The 21602-nt window shown below is 39.2% G+C and overlaps 2 long non-coding RNA genes across 5 annotated transcripts; one reads left to right on the top strand and one right to left on the bottom strand.

The window, feature by feature from the left end:
* The first annotated feature begins 4149 nt into the window (after positions 1-4149).
* LOC309872483 lies at positions 4150-18527 on the top strand. 3 transcript variants are annotated; one of them, XR_014315891.1, is made up of 7 exons: positions 4150-4568; positions 7217-12039; positions 12795-12855; positions 13403-13461; positions 13996-14118; positions 16895-17050; positions 18214-18527. It is a non-coding gene; the product is annotated as an uncharacterized lncRNA (long non-coding RNA). The 3 variants fall into 3 exon arrangements; XR_014315892.1 differs by having other exon boundaries at positions 7217-10233; positions 11988-12039; positions 13403-14118; XR_014315890.1 differs by having other exon boundaries at positions 13403-14118.
* Positions 6565-13336, bottom strand: LOC309872486. 2 transcript variants are annotated; one of them, XR_014315897.1, is made up of 2 exons: positions 13317-13336; positions 6565-12868 (listed from the first exon to the last, which is right to left on the bottom strand). It is a non-coding gene; the product is annotated as an uncharacterized lncRNA (long non-coding RNA). The 2 variants fall into 2 exon arrangements; XR_014315898.1 differs by lacking the exon at positions 13317-13336 and adding an exon at positions 12992-13149.
* Positions 18528-21602: the final 3075 nt, after the last annotated feature.

A 21602-nucleotide genomic window follows, 5' to 3' on the forward strand; every position in this document is an offset into this window, starting at 1 on the left:
ATTTTAGCAGTTCAATCAAGCAAAACAAAGAGTCTCACTTATAAAATAAGTTGTATTTCCGGACCCATTTTATAGATGAGACCATCGTGGCACAGAGGAAGAAAGTAACTTACCCAGTGCTACACAGCTGGCAACAGGAGCCAGAGTTCACACCCAGAGAGGGACTGTAATGGCCGTCCACTTGCCTCTGCTCTGCCAAGCTGGATGGCCATGGAGGTTAGGTGAAGCGGGAGGGAGTGGGGACAGGCAGAAAGCCCTCAGCTTGGACTGCTGAATAGAGTGGAGGGGGCTCCCAGGAAACCATGGATGGATCTTGGAGAGGAAGCAGATCAGGTGAGGGATTAATGAGTCTAGTCTCAGTCATGTGGCCCAGAAGGACCGTGAAAGTGAGGCCAAGGCGCCAGGACCGTCGAAAATACCAAGACCCAGTATCAGGAGAGATGAGGGCTGGAGAAAAATCAACCAGGACACGGAATATTGCTGCTAAAAAGACACTGTTCCACCTGAAACCTTCACCCTAAAGACACAGAACAGGAGGCCCTGAGAGGTGGCTCAGAAGAAACAGCTCTGGGGCCAGCCTCACATTCAGATCCTGGGCTTGATGTGTGTTCCGGATGTTTCTTCACTTTTCAAACCAGAGTTCTTCATTTATAAATGGAGACTGCCAATACTCCATTTGCCACATTGTCATAGGACGAAAATTAATATATGTCTAAAGCACCTAGCATGTTGCTGTCCAAAAGGAAGTGCTCCATAAATGGTGATATTATGGTTGTCATCATTATTATTTCAAGGATTTGTTGAAGATGAGGCTCGAGTGCCGAAAACACTCTGGGCTACCAGCCCAATCACTCTCTTGACAATTTTTCCCACAAAATTCTCTTACCTACATGGAATTTTTGCCACTCAAGAAAAGAGACTCTTTGGAGGAACATGAATTAACCTTTTTTTTTTTTTTTTTTTAAATCAGTTCTCTATGAGCCAAAAGAAAAACCTGGAGAAATCAGATTAAAAAAAAAAATGTATGTGTACATGATAAAATATAAAATAGTGATGAAAACACATTCAGTGCCACCTTTTCCCAGTCTCAAGTGACAAAGGCAGATCGGTGGCGTGGCTCCTTGCGCATAAAAGAGAACGGGGCAGAAGAACGATAGAAAGTCAGGGTCCCCTTGCTCGGGATTACCTATTGTGATGGTGTCCGTGTTCACAAGGGCCACATCTCCCATGGAGGATGATGGTCTTGCAGGGGTCACAGACAGTCCTGAGGTCTAAAATCCAACAGAAAAGACTTCGGCTTGGGAATACAGTCAAAGCGTTGAAGACTGAAGGATACGCAGCCATTTATTTATCACTCTGTCATTTCCAACTTCTTCAGACATGTTTTTCTTTGGGCTTCAATGTGGTGACTAACAACGTGGTTATTTAAGTGAAAGACCTTGGGTTTGAAAAATTACAGTAGAGAACAGTTTCTGGGAAAGTGACTCCAGTTCACACACACACAGCACTTAGTTCAAAACACAAACCAATACACTTAAGAGGAAAAAGAGACATTGGAAATAAGTGGAATATATTGTTTAATGTGAGTGCCTCTAAGATAATATGCTGGTAAGGATATGAAAATTAGCAATGTGGACAACGTTAAAAAAAAAAAAGAAAAGAAAAGAAAAAGAAGGGAGAGAAGCGGAGAAGAAACAGGACCAACTCATCCATTAGAAATAAGGAGACATGTTTTGAGACAAAAATCCTTTTTGCTTCACCTCTAAAGATTCTCGACGCTTTTAATCCTCTTCTCTGAACATGGCTGTGAAGTATCAGATTCTCCTGGACCCCGCTCCCTCCATGCCCCCACCCTCACTCACGCTTATCTGAATATATAAGCCTGCCCTTTGCTCAGATTTATGGGTCGGGCCAGAGCCGTGTGTATTTACAGTGTTCTGACCTGAGGACCCCGGGCTGAAGGAGAAGAGGAGGAAACTGGGCTCATTCCATAAACAGAGACAGATAGGAGGGGGAGGTAAAAGGCTTTGCTAGCACTTAACATTTTTAACTATTTGGCCAAGCTTAAGAATTAGCGATTAGATTAGAGTAAAAGAAAAACGAGAGATACGGGTGCAGACGTGGGGCGGGGAGTCAACTGTGTATTTTTGCTTTGGTCTAGTTACTTGGAGGTTCTAGGCTGGGGGGAGGGTAGGAGTGGGGTAGGATTTAACATGGAAGGTCCGAAGGAAACTGAGTGCATCAGATACAGAGGGAACTATAAAACGCTTTGGGAAGGCAGAGAGTCTACAAAGATGAGGATATAAACAACATTTAATAAGTTGGAAATTTTCTCCGACCACGAGTTGCGCTCCTTGTGTGAAGCAAGACTACTTGCATTTTTAAAACTGTAATTGGTTATAGAAGAAAAATCTCCCGCTCCATGCTTAAACGAGAACACATTGACAGAGATTACCAAACCCCAATCAACTCTGAGTTGAAATATTTTTCTCAGGGCCTGCTGGCCACTTGAAAGCAGCTCCATGCTCCAACAGGGCTGGTAAATGGGCCGTCCCTGCGCAAAGCCGCTGGCACGTGCACCAGGTCCAGTTGGAGTTTCAGAGCCGCTGAATCTCGAGTCATGCTTGGCACCCAAGAACTGAACCTTCCTTCTCAGGAGGGTCCTGTGTGCACAGGCAAAATGTGAGAGCACAACTTCTGTTTGAGCTATTCTCAAAGAAATTACTTGCTGGAGAAACCGGAGTCTGGGGGAAAAGCTGATGTACCAACTGACTCAAGGAGAAATAATGTGGTATCATAAGTACCATATTCACGGGAGGTCCCAGAAGCAAAGTGGCTGGGGCAGCATCATAAGGGGTTCATCCACAAATCCATTTACATGCAATAGAGCAAAAGACTATCCCATTCACGGGTCAAGCTGTGATTGGAGAATTTGTGAAATACCATCAAATTGTGTCTTTTCTGCTCCTTTTCATGTAGAGCAATCATATTCCCGTGATGTTACCTATGAAAGCATCTGCAGGGATGATGAGATTGTTTGATTGGAATTTTGTGTTCTAGCTAAGATGTGTTCTGAGTAAGGAAGAGGGTTATTATCATAGCCCATTCTGCTTAGGTTTCTGTGAGTTGGATTGAATTATTACCAATAACTACATGAGAAAATGGGTGTGTGTTTAACACTGTGTGTGGCATTTCATAAATGTTAACGTGTTTGTTAACTTGTGTGATACTAATGTATATGATTATTCAACTCATGAGTCTGATATCAAAAGTAAAGTTAATTCTACAACTGAACTTTGAAAAAACTTAAAATACAAAATGCACTTGCATGCATTTTCCTTTCCATTTAGGTTTGGAATTTTATGTAGAAAATTACACATAAAAGTCAAAGCTTTGGAGCTAAAGAAGGCATTGGATTATTACTTGGGTACAAGCTGACTATGTAACAGTGAAAATTTAGGGGGAGGGTGGTGACTGGAAGGTCTACCCTTCCAACGTTGCATTTCTGCAGTAAAATGAAATCTGTACTAGCCTGGGAAACTAATTTTTTTATTGCTCTTATGTTTGAACTTTTCTCTCCTCTAAAATAATGAAACTTGTGCTTTGTAAATAACGCACGCTCAAAGCGGATGCAAGCGCACGAGGAGTATTTAGGAGGAACTTGGAGACAATTGCATCATAGCCAAAATGCTTTCCTTGTCATTTCTGTTGAGGTCTACTTGCCGGTGAAATCATTTTTTTCTTCCAATATGGTGTGGATCCCAGCAACAGTGGGTTCAGACGTAATCATTTAGGAGCAGAGACCTAGCTCAGTATGCCAGGGGAAGAAAAAAAAAAAAAAAAACACGCACCACAAAGAACATTGAGATGAATGGCTCTATTTTATGAGCCATAAAAGTTTTATTCATCTTGACACTGAAACAGGTTTAGGCAGTGAGTTGACACGCCTTAAATAAATAAGTGGAATTAATTCCCCAGCCCTTGAAACAATAGCAGCATGCATGTCGTATGGAGAAATGCCCCATTGTTTCCTGTGGCTGCCTGATATTGATATTATTTGTGTTTTTCTGTGCCGCTGCCTCAGGGGCCTGGTTGATCCACTTCAGATTCATCCCCTGTTTTATTAGAGGTTGAAAAAGGTTCAAGACCTGTTTGTACCACAGCTCCCACCGACAGCTAAGGAACCAGTTTGGCGTCTGGTTTGTCTGTTGTTTTACTGCTGACCTTCAAATCAACTTTAACCCCTGACCTCGGGAGGCATCTATCATGACAAGAGGCTGTTTAACACAAATGGTGCCCATTTATAGGGGAAGAGACTCAGAAGATTTCCTTTTTATGAAGAATTTAGTTTTGCACCCCTCTTTTCTCAGTCACCACAGGTGAAATCCCTCTTAGCAGCTGGCTTATGAAATAATGGGAAGGGAGGCCTTAATGAGCAGAAAGCACCCTCAGCTGGAGATAAATATATGCAAATGAGATGCACAAACAAAGGAGCCTGGACAGAGAAATATCTGCAATTCCAGCAAAATGCTGCCTGCAGCTCGAAGATGAACAGCTTTGATAAAATGGTAACAAAAAGCACCTTTTTATCCTCCAGCGTGTTTTACATTGCAATAGACCATTGTCATTGCGAGCCAGTGGAGCATGCAGAGGTTTTCTGCGCTGTTTCAGAAAACTGTTTAAACATTTGTTTTAAGGCATTCATGAAATATAATCAATGGACTGCTTCTGTGTTGTTGTTGTGATTTTTTTTTTTTTTTTTTTTTCCTGAGTGTGTTTTAAGATGTTGTTGTAGTTATTTTACCTGTTGGTCTTTTCGGGGTTTATGTTGCCATCTCACTGTGCCATTTCACTTTCTGGGGACTTGTTTCTTCCACTGGCTGGAATGATTTTTTTTTTTTTTTTAATTTCAATGGAAAGAGATTTCAAGTTAATAACTGGTAAGACTCGGCTTTGAGGAAGGGTTTGAACCATCACAGAGCAGCACCCAAACAACTAGTTTTAATGATGGCAATCAAGTGTGTAGAGCTAATTCAGAGACAGGCATGTAACATGCTGATTTTAATAAGCTTTAAAAAAGCAATCGCTAACTTTTAAAAGTCTCTTTTTAATTTAATCGCCCTTGGTTCATATGATGCCAAAACAAACAAAACCATTAAAATATGTTTTCAATATGTATCTGCGGTGTTATTTGATAGCGTTTTAAATTAGCGTTGTGTTGGTAAAATATTGATTTGATGAGCTTTCAAAAAATGGAAGAGCTAAAATCATCAACCTATTTAGGGCAAAAAGGAACATTTTTTTCTCTAGAAAGGAATTAGGCACCCCAGCCCCAAGATCTTGCCAGAGACAGCCTGGACCCAGGACACGGGAACTGCCGCATTTGGACATACGTCTGATGTTTAGGTTAATAATCAAAGCACTCGAGGTGAGAGAAGAAACACTATACACGTCCCACGTGTCAAAATACTATTGCTCTCAAAGCTTGGCAAGATTTGGTTCTTTCATTTATAATACAATCCTAGCATTCTGCAGCAGAGACGTACGATGATCTTTACATTGCCTTTGCCTAAATTATTTCATCTCGGTGGCTTGCACTGGAGTGGAGACATTTCTTCTGAGTACTGTGTAGCTTTCACATTTTATGTGCATTTCATCAGGCAAATGTCAAATTTGCTAATAACAAGAAAATCTCCTCATTTTTAATCATGCCACTCCTGTTGCACGGGCTGGGGGTTGGAGAAGGGGGTGGAGGAGGGAACATAAACGCATGGAGCAGTCTGGCCAGAGAGAAGAAGGAGAAAACGCCTGTTTGGGTTTTAAAATGACACATGCTCGGTTATTTCCACGTCTGAGTCAGTGCATCATTAAATTCAGGATTTCAGGAGTTAACAGAAACTTGGTTATATTAGGGATGCTTTTTCAAAGCCCAGGTTTGAAGCAGCATAATTATGTTCCACTGCTGTTGTTTGGAAAGGGCGAACAGCATCTTAGGCGCAGAACAATGAAATTACAGCTGAGATTTAGGTTAGCAAAAGCCGTCTTCTCCAGGCTTTTATGATTCATTATTTCCCATTAAATACAGTATTAGAAGTGTACACTAGATAGCTCATGGTTGCTGCTCTCGGAGCACATTATCTATATTACACAGGTCTGGGGAGCAGAATTAGAAAACTTTGGGGGAATGAGCAATATGTGTTTGCTGATAGAAGTACCATATGGCTCATCTTCTTCAATTGCTTTCATTGCGACTCTGATGCTGGAGAAATTAAAGTTTTATTTGATGTGGCACAGCTTAATGAACTGTCTTCTGTTAGGAAAATTGAATATGTTTCCTGTTATTTGAGCACAGAGCCTCCATGGTTTGGCTGATGAGGGATGCATTATGTATTGTTTATTTAGCATTTTGAAAACAAAAGCAAGATATTGAAGGTAAAATTGATTACTGCTGGATTGCATTATATAATCAAGTTTCCTCCTTTTAAATTTCCCTTTACAATCCTTTGTAAGGCTTTAATATGAGCTCATTCCATGTTTTCGTTTCTCAAAAAAATAACACAGAGCTTGGTTTTTATCGAGATACCTTTATTTGTAAACAAGCCACAGGAAACTCTGAACTCAGTATTGTTATATCTGCGAAGTTCAAGGAAGCATGTTTGGGAATAATGAACATAATTCAGTTTGTGTGAATCGAACTGCAAAACTTCCAGTTTGCCCCCAGTCGGTTTAGAGAGTCCAACATTTGCTAGTTGAGAGAGGGATGTCACCTTCTTTTGTTTGAAATAGACCACTTCAGAACATTCTGGGGAGGGGCCATAAGAAAAGGAAGAGTTTTTGGATATTTGGAAATACAAACCTCAAAATATCCAATTTAAGATTTTTGAGTTAGTTGTCGATAAATGAAAAAGCCAGATTCAACCTGTGAATTTAAGAAAAAATGAAGCGTATACTCCATGAATTTAGATTTTTTTAACTAAATCAATATGATTAAAGAAATAGATAATCAAAAATATACTGACAGGATGAGAAAATTAGGATGTCAATCCACATGAATGTTCTCTACTCCCTGAGGAATCTGCAAAGAGATCCGTTCAGCATTTTATTTAATTTTTTTGGGGATCCCATCATGTCTTCAAAATATAAAATCTGAATAAACTCTAAAAAGACTGAATGTAAAATCATCTCATCACTGTGTTTTTCTCTCATTTTTTTTCAGTGGGAAATAATCCTCCCATGGCTGATGACTCAGGCACATGAATCTGCAACAAGCAAGTGGGATAAAACAACAGTTAAAATGAATCAACATTTATCTGGAAGATACAGTCCTGACCTTAAAAAAAAAAAAAAAGTCATTTATCTTCTGTGTCCTGTGATGTTTTGAGGATTCTGGCAAATACGGCAGTTAAACAAACTTCTCTCACAATCTAAATACTGTCTGTTCGAGAGTGGCTTCCAATGTTTATAGCTCACAAGTAAAGAAAAAAAAAAAAAGGAAAGAAAGAAAGAAAGAAACCCTGGTATTTTACCAAGACTAGTGTTCTTGAAAATGTCTCCGAACGAAGTGTTTAAGCAAAACTTTGGCCATAGATATTCTCAATTCCTCATCCTTCCTCTGATTTTTTTTTCAATGAGATATTTCCATCTTGTATCATTGCATTCCTTCTCTTGCAATTAACAAATTAATTTCAAAAATGTAACGCCTGACTAGTGACCTGGTCATACAAACTTCCTTTAGAAACAGTTGAGAAGAAAACATCACATTTCTATGAGCCCCGTCTCCTGCCAGGGGCCTGGGAGGAGGAACACCATTATGCATTGTTATCAGCGTGGTGTAATTTGACTGTTGACAAAGTATCCGTGGCAGTGAGAATGAGCGCAGTTACAAGTGTGGCGGGTTGTAATCAAGAAGATGCTTAGCTGTGCAACACTGCATCTTGAGCAGATTTGAATCAACATTGCCTTAAGGGGACACACACACATACCGAAAGAAAAAAAAAAAAATCCATTAATTTTTAGAGGAAAATTAGAGTGGCACTTGATGAAGTAAAATTTGACATGCGTTAATTGCTCTGCAGCTCTCCTAATTAGAGATTTTCAAATTCTTTTACTGCTGTCACCATGATGGCACATTGTCTTGCCGGACAAATACTGAAATTGCAAATTCGTTTGATCAGGAAGTTTGATGGAAGGAGATTGGACTGTGTCCTCAAGTCAGTCCTCTCCCAAAAGGTGGACAGCTGGAGAGCAAAGAGGGATTTCCAGCATTACCTTCGCCACAGACAAGAATAGGCTCACTAAAATAGTTTCATTACAAGACTTAATGCAAAGGAAGCAGGTGCTGATGTGATTTTCTTCAACAGACGGAAATGTTCCTTTGATACTCACGCCTCTGTTTCATGTGAAATATTTCAGGTGGGGAAGAAAAAAAAGCCAGTGAAATGCTACATTATACACACATTCTCGTATTTCTACTTATATTCTTCGGAAATTGGAGAGAGGGGATTCTGAAAGGCCCTGTCACATTTTTCCCAGGTCTTAGGCAACAGCCTTCCTGGTTCCCTTTCTTATCTTAAAGTAATTATGCTGCTCTTTGGCCCTTAGGATGGCACCAAATATGACACCATAATAATTTTGGTTTCCCTTTTTCAACCCCTCTGTCTAGCCCCTGAACCTCTCTTAATTCATTAACATATTGAATTTTTTCAATTTTCCATTTTCTTGCAATAACAATATTAATGCCGGGGTGAAAGCTTGATTGGAGCTAAATTACTTGTTACCTGCTGGCATTTATTTATATGGCATTGAATTATAAAGCTTTGCTATTGTCATGCCTTGGGCGAATTGTTTATGACACCAGTAATAGGAGTAATTGTTATTGTTGAAATTACCTGTCAGCTACCCATAGCAGTGGCCCTTGTCCCACTGACAAATAGTGACAAGGGAGAGGGATCCTCCATGCGTCCCCCTGATGGCTTCTCCTCTGATAATAAGAAGTGCAGGGCCTCTGATAATTTGCCTGTCACTGTTGAGTGCAGCTCAGAGAGAGTTAGCCAAATTGTTGTCATTCACTTTGACAAAGACAGCAAGATGGCCTGGTGCAAGAGGAGGATTATCAAAATAAATGAAACCGCTTACACCCCCTTTGTTTGTTTGGCTCGAGAATCGCCTGGCTTTGTAGGAGGTTGTGAAATCAGGGTCCAGTTCCGGGCGTACCTCTGTTCATTCTAAGATGAGGATCCCAGGGAAGGAAAGGCACTTGAGAAGACTCGCTATTTTGCAATTTGCCTTAGCTGTCTAAGGATGATTTTCGGGTAAAAAGTCGATAAGACTGTAACGAGAAGTCCGAACGTGTGGTTGAATGCAGTCGTTTAAAGCACATGTAAAATTCACACCTTTTCTCTCCTGCCTTCCTTTTAGCCCTCTTTTTTTTTTTTTTTGGATCCATGCAGGCATTCAAATTCAGTAAATGTTCAAAAAGGCACAAATTTCCCAGTTGCGACCAAGTTTTCTTTAAAACCAGAAATCTGCATCTTTGACTCTGAAAGTCTTTCAAGATCATACAGTCAAATTTAGGATTATTATTTCAAATGGCTGTTTCCTTTCCATAAATTATCTCTTATTTATGCAATATCTTCATGTGTAAAGAGATAAATGAAACGTAGTTCCAGGTATGAAGCATCAATTATCACAGGCTAACAGAGGAAGCAAAATGACTCTGTTCTTGCCAGAGATCCAATATAAATATTTGCATTTTAAAACCCCTTGGTTGCAGCCTGTGAACCTGTCGTGGACAGAGAAGGGGATGGGGGTGGGGCGTGTCTGGGACTGTCCACTCTGAAAGAAAACGACTTTAAAGTCATCAAACCTTTGCTCTTATAAAAACCAAAATCATTCTCACCATTCCACAAAAGGCATCATTGCACGCTAGGAAAATTCTTATTTTTAAGGGGCCTGTGAGGTTATTCCTCATAGATCTTCTTGACAAATACTTGCCGTTATAAGACGTGGAAAAGAAAAGCAAAGAAATAACTAGGATAAATGTAAAATATTGGCTCCTTATAGTATAGTAATCATCTGTTTATTGGTCTCTCTACCAGACAAGTAATGACCAAGCCCAGCGTTAAGTGCCAGCAACATCGCCTTGGGCCCTTCCCTCCTAACACTGGCCATCATCTGATTAAAGGACCTCAAAGAAGTCACTATTGCATAATTTTCTGGGTCTTAACGGCACAGGTTGGCTGGCAGGAAAACTACCTAGGAGGGTTGATAAAGCAGCAGTGAGACATAATTTTATTTACTCCACTTACACCTTGCTCTCTGAAAAAGTCTCTGAGTATCTCAGACGCTGGTGGCTACAGAAGAAACCTAAAATTGGTTCAAATAGGAATTGTGGGAGAGGTGGGGGAGTGGGGGAGGCAGTGGGGTGGGGGTGGGGTGAGACAGCAAAAGTAAAATTATCTCTCCCTTAATCGTCCCATGAGCTGCACCAAGAAGTAATTAACCACATTGTTAGGGGCATCTAGACCTTTTCTTAGGTGTTCTGTATTTAAAGCAGGTAAGTCAGTTTTCAGCAGTGCTAAAATCATAGATGCAATAACATGATGATGGGAATAAAATGAGTTTTTAATTCTTAATAATAATGTAGTCATCTAAAGGCAACCATTCACTGGTTAACCATGTTGAATGTCCCTGATTAACAAGTGGAAGGCAGTGACATAATTAAGAGGTTATCGGTAGTAATAAAAATGCTCAAACCTGTCTTGGAATGTGATCCCTTTAACAGATAATTTTTAAGAATGTAGCATGTCCTTGCTTTCTCTGTCAAGACACACGTTAGTGATCCCAGGAGGGAAAATAAACATACGTTTTTAAATGAAGATATTTAAAATGTACCCCATATTTCAGCGTGTTGCTGTAACCTGGTCTTTTTTATGTTCCTCCTATAAAACCTAAATTAAGCCTCTTAGGAGTGGTTTTGCTGTAGGTTTCGTCTAAAAACACAATACATTTTAAATGGTTCCAGTACTTGAGTGCACTTTAATAAGTGATCAGTAACGTGCATTCTCTTCCCCCGTTTCCAAACAGCAAGCTTTTAAAAGGATGAGTATTCTTTAAAATTTAGCTTCATTTGAAATGTAAACTTTTAACAAATAGTAATTGCTCCTCTAGCTGTATTGATAAAGTGACTGGCAGCAAATCTTCTCTTCTCTCTCTCTCTCTCTCGTAACATTTTGAAACACCCATCAGTGTCAAAGGAAACTGCACACATCTCCTTTGCTGCTCTAAATAAGGCTCAGCAATGTTAAGAAAAATGTCAGAAAAAGCTCAGTGGATTAAAGTAACATTTCTGCACCATGTCACAGAGAATGGCAGGGCAGACTGGTCTGCATAATTCTGAAAGATATTTTGTGCAAAATGCTTACTCTCTAAACCAAGCGAAATTTTATTTGGAATGATTTAAGATCCTGTTTGATAACATACAACATCCAGTTGTTTTTCTAGATCTTGTTACTCCGTATTATGCCTTTGGTATGTGTTTTTTAAATCAGAGCAATGATACACGCTTCTCTTTGTAGTGCGTTTCTCCACCCGTGTGCAGCGTTAAAATACATTTCAGAGTCTTCAATGCATTTTTCTTTTCTTTCTCAAATTCCTAGGATGTTCATTCAGTGAAAGCAGTAAAAATGCTAGGCTCTTGCGCATGCAAATTTATTGAACTAATCGTCCTTTTTCACTTTAAATAAAATTTGTATATGGCTTTGGAGATGCTCAGAACAGTTCATTTATAGATATAAAAATATATACATAAAGCATTTACATTTCATTCATGTATTAAAAATAAGTTACTGGTTTGAGATTTTTAGTTTTGTTCTATTTTTCTAAAGAATATTCAATAATTGTCAAAGAGTGTAACGATAGTAAAATATCTCATAGTATCTTAAGTATGTAATTAAAACTTAACAGTTAAAAAAGAAAATGCCTTACAGGTTCATTCCTGGGTACCAATAGAGATGGCAAGATTGGTTTTGCAGAAACAAGGTAAATCGCAGCTGATTTTAAGTATAAACTTTTTCAAAACAGTTTAAAAATGAATTTAGACAAATTTGTCTCTTAACCTTTAAAGATTTCCTGCCTGTTTCTGTATGTCCTTTATTACATTAATTTTTTATTTAAATTACACCATTAACTGGATATGAATTTATCAAGAATACATGTATTGATTTATAAAACAGTACCATTAATTATTATAATAGCTAGATGTAGCTGATATTACAAAGCCATTTAAAGGTTTTTAATATAACTTGGACATACATAGATAGATAGACATTATGGACAAGACTACAATTTAAACTGGCTACTAGCAGTTAATGAAATCCTTGATTTATATTCTAGTTTAGAGATTGATTATATTGTTGCTTTGTAAAACTATTTATATTATGCCATTTTTCAAAGGATGTCTCAATAAAAAAGCTAAATAAAATATTCAGTCAATTCCCAAAGCAGATTTTGTTTTCTATATTTTAAATGCTAGTGAAAATAATTGATTGTGTGTGTTCCAAGCTTTGTCATTTCCATTCCAGAGGTGGCTTTCCTGAAGGGAGCCTCGTTTGCAATGCACACTTTCAAACACTCCTGATCCTTGCAGAAACAAACCCCTTCTCTTTATTTCATTACCAACATTGCTTCCCATTCCCTCCCCCACAACAAACCCATGTATATTTCACAAAACCCGCACATCAGGACCCATAAGTCTTTTTGGCATCTTTTATGTTATGCATTTTTTTTTTCTTAAGGTTGTGGAAAACTGGGACTTACCCCAAAGCCGCAAAGCAGGCAATCACGAAGAGTATTTGGGTAAGAATGCAATCTGAAGAGAAAAAAAGAGAAATGAGGAAGAATATAAGCAAATAACTGTAACACTTTCAAATTACTTTTCAAATGATAATTAGCCAACGAATAGATTGAAAGTTAAATTCTTTTCACATTGTACTTGGTTTGGGTCTCCTGGTCTCTTTATTTATATCACTTTTCCTTGCCTGGCAACATATGTTACCGATTTATTATAGTATTTTTACTGTTAGCAGACAAATCTAAGGCTAGCTGAGAAGGCTAGCTTCATCTGATGACTTTCACAACAACTGCAGGGCATCCTTGAGGGTGAGCCAATAGGCTCTTTTGAAGCTATAATACTATTAACCATTTTGATGCTGAAATATTTCTTATAGCTCAAGTTGGTTCTCTTTTTGTAGGTGCTCTGGGTTTCGCGTATATAAAAGTTTAATGTAAATGATTTGTTTAGTAAATATTTCACTAGCCTTCTAAGCACTTTCTTCCATGTGTCCTAAGTTGCGTAAAAGCCCTATGAATGCTTTGGTTTCTTTATTTTCCCCTTCTTTTACAGGACACTGAAATCTGGACACACATTTATAAGTAAACAGCTATCAAGCATCAAGTTAAGTTGTCACTTCCCCCTCCCCCATGCCATTAATTTTCTGCTATGCTACTAAGAGAAACAAATATCCCTTAGACTTCCAATGATCACATCGCTGATACATGTACAGCCCAGAAAACTAAAGTTCAAGCAAGAGAGATTCTTTTGGACTAAGAATCTGAAATTACTTTCCAAATTAGAGATGCCGTTTGCTATAGCCATTTTAATGGGTACGTGGTACTAGCCAAAGGCTTATGCCTTCTCATATGTACATGTAAAAGTGTCTGTTTTAGAACTGTATTTGTTGACTAAAGGTATTCATTTTAAAACTACCAAATAACAAACTTCTATTTTTGATCACCTGTTATTACCTCAGTCCAAATTATCTATTTACTTTAATTTAAAATCCCAACGGTCTCGTTCTCCATTTGAACGTCCCATGCGGGGCTCCCTTACAACTCCAGGAACATTTTGTAGACTTTCTTTGGAGCACACGCGGCTTAAAATTTTAGAAATTAAATCTCAAATTTTGGAAGCCAGTGTATCTTGTCTACAGGGTCCAGCTTGGCAACTAAAATTTAATCCAATTTCAACAGTAGAACTCAACGACTAAAACTGAGACGTTCGTGGCAGCCTTTAGGGGTCTCACTGTCAAAAAAGTGAACCTCATATGGACACTGGGGAAGGTATGTGCTATGGTGAGTGCTGTGAAGTGTGTAACCCTGCCGATTCACAGACCTGTACCCCTGGGGCTAATAATACATTATATGTTTATAAATAAATTTTTTTTTAATTATAAGGAAAAAAAGTGAACTTCGAGGACCTGACAGGCACCCCACATCCCCAGGTTGCAGAAGGTGCTAGGAGATACTGTCTGTCCCAACACACCGAGCAAAGTAGACCGTCTGCAAATCACAGCAGTGCCATAGCTTCCTGACGTGTTTCAGAACACACCGACTACCTGGTTTTAAGACATTTGCGTGTGGAATTTACCATCTTTGGGAAGGTGGGAAAATAAACTACCTGTCATCTCACCATTCAGCTGATTCTATTTCTCCTGTATGAAAAAGCTTCCGGATCTTCATCATTTATACTTCAATATACTTCCCACAAATTTTATTTCAGTATTAATTATAATTATCCCAGCACAATAATAACAAGCAAATTTTATATTAAACATCTATAGATATATAGATTTTTCCTAGTCTAATACCGCTTAATCTTTAAGGGGGCTTATCGTTAAGACCTATTGTCAGATATTTACCATATTTATTTCTTTTTTGTCCCCAGAAGGCCTCTAATGGTGACTCTAGGTAATTTTAAGTCAGGAGCAATTATGATCAAAAGGATTTCAGCTTCAGAGAACAAGGCCAACTTTCGGATAGTATAAATGCACAGCAGTTCTGAAAGTGATCATGTGTAGAGTTAGGAAGACCCAGGTGACTCAGCGTTGGTCCTGTCATTTCATTTCATGAATGAGCTCATCCTAAAGGCACTGATTAGGACACGTTCACTTTAAATATTAATTTTCTCAGAAAAATGAATAGAGACAACTCTGTTGAAAGCCCTAGAGTTTTCTTCTTCCAAAGATTATATTCTTGAACCAAAACAGAATCTCTAGCAGAGTTTTACCCCCATATGTGGAAGTACATCGACTGTACACATGACTCTCCAAGGTCCTTGCTGCTTGATGCTTGTTTCTCTTCTGGACTAGGTCTTCCACTCCCTGCTATAGTGCCTGTAATAGAGGGAAAGGGATGGACTGTCCCTTCTCTGCTTCTCTTCATTAACCCCCTCCACCCACCACATTGTCTCTTTCACCTCCACCGTAAAGCAGGTGCCTTTTAAAGACCTGAATCTAAAGACATAGGTTCCTCTGGCTTCCTGGCTGGGGTTCTGTCCTTATCATTCGGTAACATCTCTAACTGGCCCTTCCAACAACCGGTCCAAACATGAGCTGGGATCCCCCTTCCCTGTTTGCTCCTCACCTCTACCCTGACCCCCGAGGGCCACCCCCCCACGCTCCGCTTTCTGTTTTGTCCATCACCTCGGTTCTTTCCCCCTGTATCTGACCTGCACTTTTTCTGGATCAGACGCAGGCAGGTTGAGAGGTAATGAGAACCAGATGGACATAGCGCAGAAATTGCCCAAATGGGTATGAGAATGTGGGGAGCTGTCAGGCATGGAGAGAAGCTGGAATTTTTCAGCAATAAAATGGGATTTATCGCCACTCTACCACAGTCATTGCCGACAACCGTTTACCTTGACAGAAACCCCATTCCAATAGGCCACGCCGATGCAGATTCTTTTTTCCCAAAGAGTGATGATTGGTATTTGTTCTAAGGCTCAAATGGCCTGCACTAAAGGTGAAGCATTAGGCCAAAGTCCTGTATTCCCCACTGAGGCAAATGAACCTGCTAAAATAAGTTCCTTCCACAATGGCTGTGTAATTGAAACCAGAAAGTGAGAGAATTTGATAAATTGCTTGACCCTGAAGGAATGTTAAGGTCATAAATTTTCATTGCATTTTTTTTCTTCCTTTTTTTTTATTTTTATATATTGATTATATTTAGTATTTGCTTCAAAATTCAACAAGCTTACAGATCATCGGTTGTGGCCCCAGGGGATAGCACAGTAAATCATCAATTAAGAGGGCAGGGGGGCCGTTCTCCCCTCATCTTCCAAAGAGGAATGTCAGCTCCTCAGTCTTCCAAGGACAGTCATGGAGGTGTCTTACATCTCAGAATTATTCCAACTTTGCACGCAATTTGTCCTGGCATGGACAAAGTCAAATCCACGGGAAAGATTTTTCTCAGAGGGTGCTGCTACGCGTCTATCATTTAAGAATGATGGACTGTTAAGAGACTGGCAATCCATTTACAGCAATCACACCCACACACCTTTTTCCCCTGGAACCTGAAAGTAAGAACAAAGGTATTTTAGCTGAAAAGAGGTGATCCTCTTTTTTTAGGTAAATTGAAAGTGTGCCTGTGTTTGTGTGTGTGCTCCCATGCTGCTGAAGGCTCATTTTGGCAAGTCCGCTTTGAAATTCTTCAAACTTACTTTTTTGAGATCTGGATTATCTTAATTTGGAAATAAAACACAGGTCATAAAAATAGCCCAAACTGCATTTGACATAATGTAAAACGGACTAAAATACTAAAGTCATCACATAGTAGCAAATTTCTACACATCCTGCTCTAAGGTTTTATGTGTTTTCCTGAGAAGGGAATGAACCAAGCTTGTCAGCATTTTAATTTAGCTGTACTTTCTACCGATTGCTTGTAATGATATATTACAAAGCATGTATATATTTTGCCACTCTATCAGGTTAAATAATTTCTTGATAACCAAAACTCCTTGTCCTTGAAAAGTTTTCAAGAATAACCCATCTCCTTTGTATTTGTGTGCTTGGCTTCTTCTCACTGTGAAATAAATAAAATCAGAAGCTTTTATGTTCAGAATTTTCAGAATTCAGAAGACCCAAACTGGGACGCAAAGCAGAATTTCTGGTTGACCAATGAGACAGTTGCTCCAGCTTAGGAAAGATTCACGCCGATCTATTTTCAACTATGAATGATCAGTTTGCAGATTGAAACCAATACCAGCTCGGGATGTGTAAGTATTATTATTATGGTTTTTCTTGAAAACCATCTAAACTGTGTAAGAAAAAAATAATGTATGGGACATTCCTTAAAGTAGTGAGAATAGGAGTGAGGCTAAATAATTTCCAGTCCTCTACCCTACTTTCTTTTTCTCAAAAATAATTAATGGCAATATTTATTCAGAGTATTTCTATCTCAAAAAACTTTTCTTGCTCAAGTAAAGGAATTGGAAAGAGAATCCCTAAAAGAAATAAATTCCAATCCTTATTATTCCAAAACACGAAAGTCAGAGAATTTGCGAGTGAGGCCAAGCAGTAAGTAATAAACAGTTCCAGGGCTGTTGAAAGTCTGAGAATCTGGCACCAAAGTACAGGGGAAAAGATAATTTTCATGCATTAGTGCTTATATATATATAAATATTCTAATAAAGGCTCAGCAAACATATGTCTTCATCTTAGAGAAGGGAGCTCATGATGCACATAGGATCTACTTTTAATCTAGTGGCTTTGTCAGTGTTGAAAACGTGACTTCCTTCTTCTGCACGTAAAAATTTCATTGCAAGGCTGTTTCAGAAAAACAAAAAATAAGTAAATATATGCATATGTATGTATATATACATATATATACGTATAAATAAAATATGAACAGAAAATGGCTTCAATCACTAATATTTTTGCAAACTAATGTTTAGCTGATGCAACTCAATTTTATTTTGCCTCACATTAGTGTCATAATGGTAATGACTAGCCTTTATTCACTAACAGTTTGAGTCAGCACTTTGAGACATTTTCAAATTAGGTCATACTGCACATTTGTGGCTGATACCAAGGTTGATTAAGAGAGCTGCACCATTTTAAAGTGATGTGGTGTGAGTTGAATTAAGTTCTCTCTGATAGTTACGGGAAATGTGAGGCACCATAACTAAGCAGAAATAATGTATGGGCTATAGGGGGAGAATACATTTCCACAGAGTGCTTGAAGTCATACTCATTTACAATTTCACAAAGTCCTCTGTCTGTTATGGAAGAATTCTATCATGGGGCCTAGAAACAAGCAATGAATTACAATAAGGACACTGGAGGCCTGGTCCTTAGTCCTGTTGCAGTGAAAGTCAGTTTTTGCCTTTATGTCCCTTTTGATCGTCTCGATAAAGAGCTTTTTTTTTTCCCCTTCTAGACACTGACTACTGCTTTTCTGAAGCCAAAATGATCCCGTGTCACAACCAAACCGTTTACCCATAATGTGATGACGCTGAGGTCTGACTAAATTGCTAGGCAAGCTGGACCTGAAGAGAATGAAAAAGGAAAAGGAGGAAGAAGGTCCAGTTACATTGCTATTGTCATAGCAGACCCACCAGCTCCACTAAAATGTGTAGGCGCAGGACTGTCGAATTCACCCAGCACTTCCAATGAATTGTAAAAATTACCCCTGAAGGTAGAGCACCTTTTCTTTGGGTTTAAGGAGAACAAAAATAAAAGCTGAAACTCTTACTTGCTGGTTTGCTCAAGGGCAAAAATAGCCGTTATTATTACCACTGTATTCATTTCACATTGCCGTCTCTGTAGCAGAAAGGAGCCATAAGTGATTACACATATATACATATAGTAATATATATTATATATTATGGGTGAAAGTGGCCTTAAAAGCCAAAAAACCTGCAGAAAAACTAGAATGGTGTATGGCCCTGGAATGAAAGAAGATCTCCGTCCTTGGCTTAGTAGGCTTTGGTCCCGAGGAGGCAAAAACAGTTCCCTATGGTTTCTCTTGCACATACACCTGGCTTTCTTTGAATGGGCAGCCTGAAACATATGAGATCAAATCACATGGTATTTATGTCTTTGTTGTGCTTTTTCAAATTTCCACTTCCCGTGCAGACCCTTCTGTAGACCCAGCTTGCCACCCAAACACCCCCCCACCTCCCTCACCCCGTCCCAGGGAAAGGCTGCTGTCCTGCCCCCTGCAGAAACCTCCAGTTTCTTCTCCATTTCTTTGAAATTCCATATGAGCCTTCAGGGAACTTTGGACCAAACTTGTTTTCTTGAAGAGAAGACATAGGCAAAGTAAGAGGAAGGACCCCACTGGAAATTTTTTTTTAAAAGTGTACATGTTTCTGGGCGCCTGGGTGGCTCAGTGGGTTAAAGCCTCTGCCTTCGGCTCAGGTCGTGATCCCAGGGTCCTGGGATCGAGCCCCACATCGGGCTCTCTGCTCCGCAGGGAGCCTGCTTCCTCCTCTCTCTCTGCCTGCCTCTCTGCTGACCTGTGATCTCTGTCTGTTAAATAAATAAAATCTTAAAAAAAAAAAAAAGTGTACATGTTTCTGTTTTTGTTTTTATTTTTGTTTTTAATAAATGCACCTGGGGACACCTGGGTGGCTCAGTCAGTTCAGTGTCTGACTCTTGATATCAGCTCAGGTCTTGATCTCAGGGTCGTGAGTTCAGACCCCTCACTGGGCTCCACGCTGGGTGTGGAACCTACTTTAAAAAATAAATAAATAAAAAATAATAATATGTGCACCTAATTAGGAACATAAAGTTGTTATAGTCACAGTCCTTCTCAATATTTGTTAATATGTTTATATTTCAGCCTCCTTAAGATTTTCACAAGAATAAAAGGCAAACAGCCTTCAAATCTTGGGAGGGGTACAAACAAGAACTCTTCAGAAGAGAGGGAGGGAAAAAAAGGAAGAGAGGAAGGAGGAAGGAGGAAAAGGAAGACTGATTTGAGCTCTTCCAATCTGTCCCAAAAGAGACGTGCTCCCGCGGCATCCTTCCTTGTTTCTGTCTTTCAGCTGTGCAAGTTACGAGACATGCAAGTGAAATGTAAACTCGCTGCCTTTGGTTCTGCTGTCATGGATTTCTTGTGACTGCCCATAGCCAACACTTTAAATAAGGGATAACTTGAATTTGGATAACTCCTTGTTCTTGGTGAACTACACCGGTTTGCTCTGCCCAGACCTGACGATGTATCACAAAAACAAGAGTCATGGAATGTTCTGTGACCCAGATTAAAACACAAATATTTCTGGGTTCATGGTCTGCCAATTAATGGCTGTGGCAATGGCGGCACGGTGTCTCAAGCACATACATTTTCATTTTGAACACACCCCTGGTGTGTGCAATCACTTCATTTACATTTTCGAAAGGTCACCTGTGGTACTCGCTAGAAGGGATTATATATTTTACTTATTTTGAAGTAGGCTAATTTGCCTAGCTAGGGAGACACACCTTTCCGGCTACTAGGATCGCATAAATCTGAATCAGCCGTAATATCATCATGAACAGACAAAAGTATTTTTGCCATTTTGTTAAGCAATTAAGGGAATACTTGAGTTTCTCCAACAGTTTAATTTAGTACACGAGAATAGCATCGAGTGAGCTATGTTTATTAATAGTGGGTTTTTTATTATTATTTTCCAGAACAGATACAGGAACATTACAGGGGTTCAATATGACTTTTGATGATCTGGCGTGCGGTGATTAAATAAGGTTAACCCTCATTTTCTATGCTAATAGGATATTTATAATCTCCACAGCATATCCAATTTAACGATTTTATTCTCTGTTGTTCAGAAAGTATTTCTTATTAGTGAAAGAGAATACCCTTACATTCACCACAGATGCTAGTTTAATTGGGCTTGAGTGCATTGTGTATAATTAGTCCACTTCTCTAATATTTCATCTATAATTACACAATGAACAATGTGCTTAAATTTCATAAAATTAGTGGGTTCAAAAGAAAGACTTCAAAAAAAATGAGCATTCCATTCTCAAGCTTTCCCAAGCCTTACTGAGAGCCTGATGAAAATACAGCTCAGGCCAGTGTGAGTTCCGTGAATGGGGAATGGATGCCCAAGGCTCTGAAGTTAAAAGCAAAAAGAATGGTTTCCTGAGCTCCTCTCATCCCACCCAATGACAACGTTAGTGGCAGAACTGTTTGGTCCAGGCCCAGCTGTCACTAGAGAAATAGAATTAAAATCCTTAAATACTGTATTCCCAAGGTCCCTGCAAATGGCAGTCTTCAAGAAAGTATTTTGAATGGCAAATTTGTTTGGGTTGGGGTTTGGGTATTTTTCTCCCCCAGCATTTAGAGCTCCTCTGGGCAAACTCATTTCAGATAGCAGCCTATGAAGTTCATCATGGAAACCAACTTTAGTTCTGCTAGGAATGTGATCAAGTAGAGAAAGAGGGAGAACAAAGAGAGAGAGAGAACCTGGTTTATGATTTTGAGCGATCCTTTATTAATGGAAGGAAGTTAGTGGTACCACTGAGTGTATATAGTGTGTATTGCCCATATTAATTCAAATGGGGCTGTTTTTACACTGGCAGGATATTTGCAGAATTAAAAAAAAAAAAAAAGACTTCAAGGGCAAAAGAAAAATGTATTATGGAGGTTTGAGAGTTTTTCAGAGGGCAGCAAGAAGTCTCCATGTTCATGCTCTATACTGCCCAGCTCAGGGAAGTTAGACAAGGTCAACAACAGGTCCACATGTCCCCTTCAATGTGCCTTTTCTTGTACCCCCAAAATGTCCATCTTATAAAGGTCCTTGGAGGTTCTTACTTCCTCAT

This window comes from Mustela nivalis, assembly GCF_964662115.1.
Source record: "Mustela nivalis genome assembly, chromosome: 8".
In the NCBI taxonomy this organism is placed as follows: Eukaryota; Metazoa; Chordata; class Mammalia; order Carnivora; family Mustelidae; genus Mustela; species Mustela nivalis.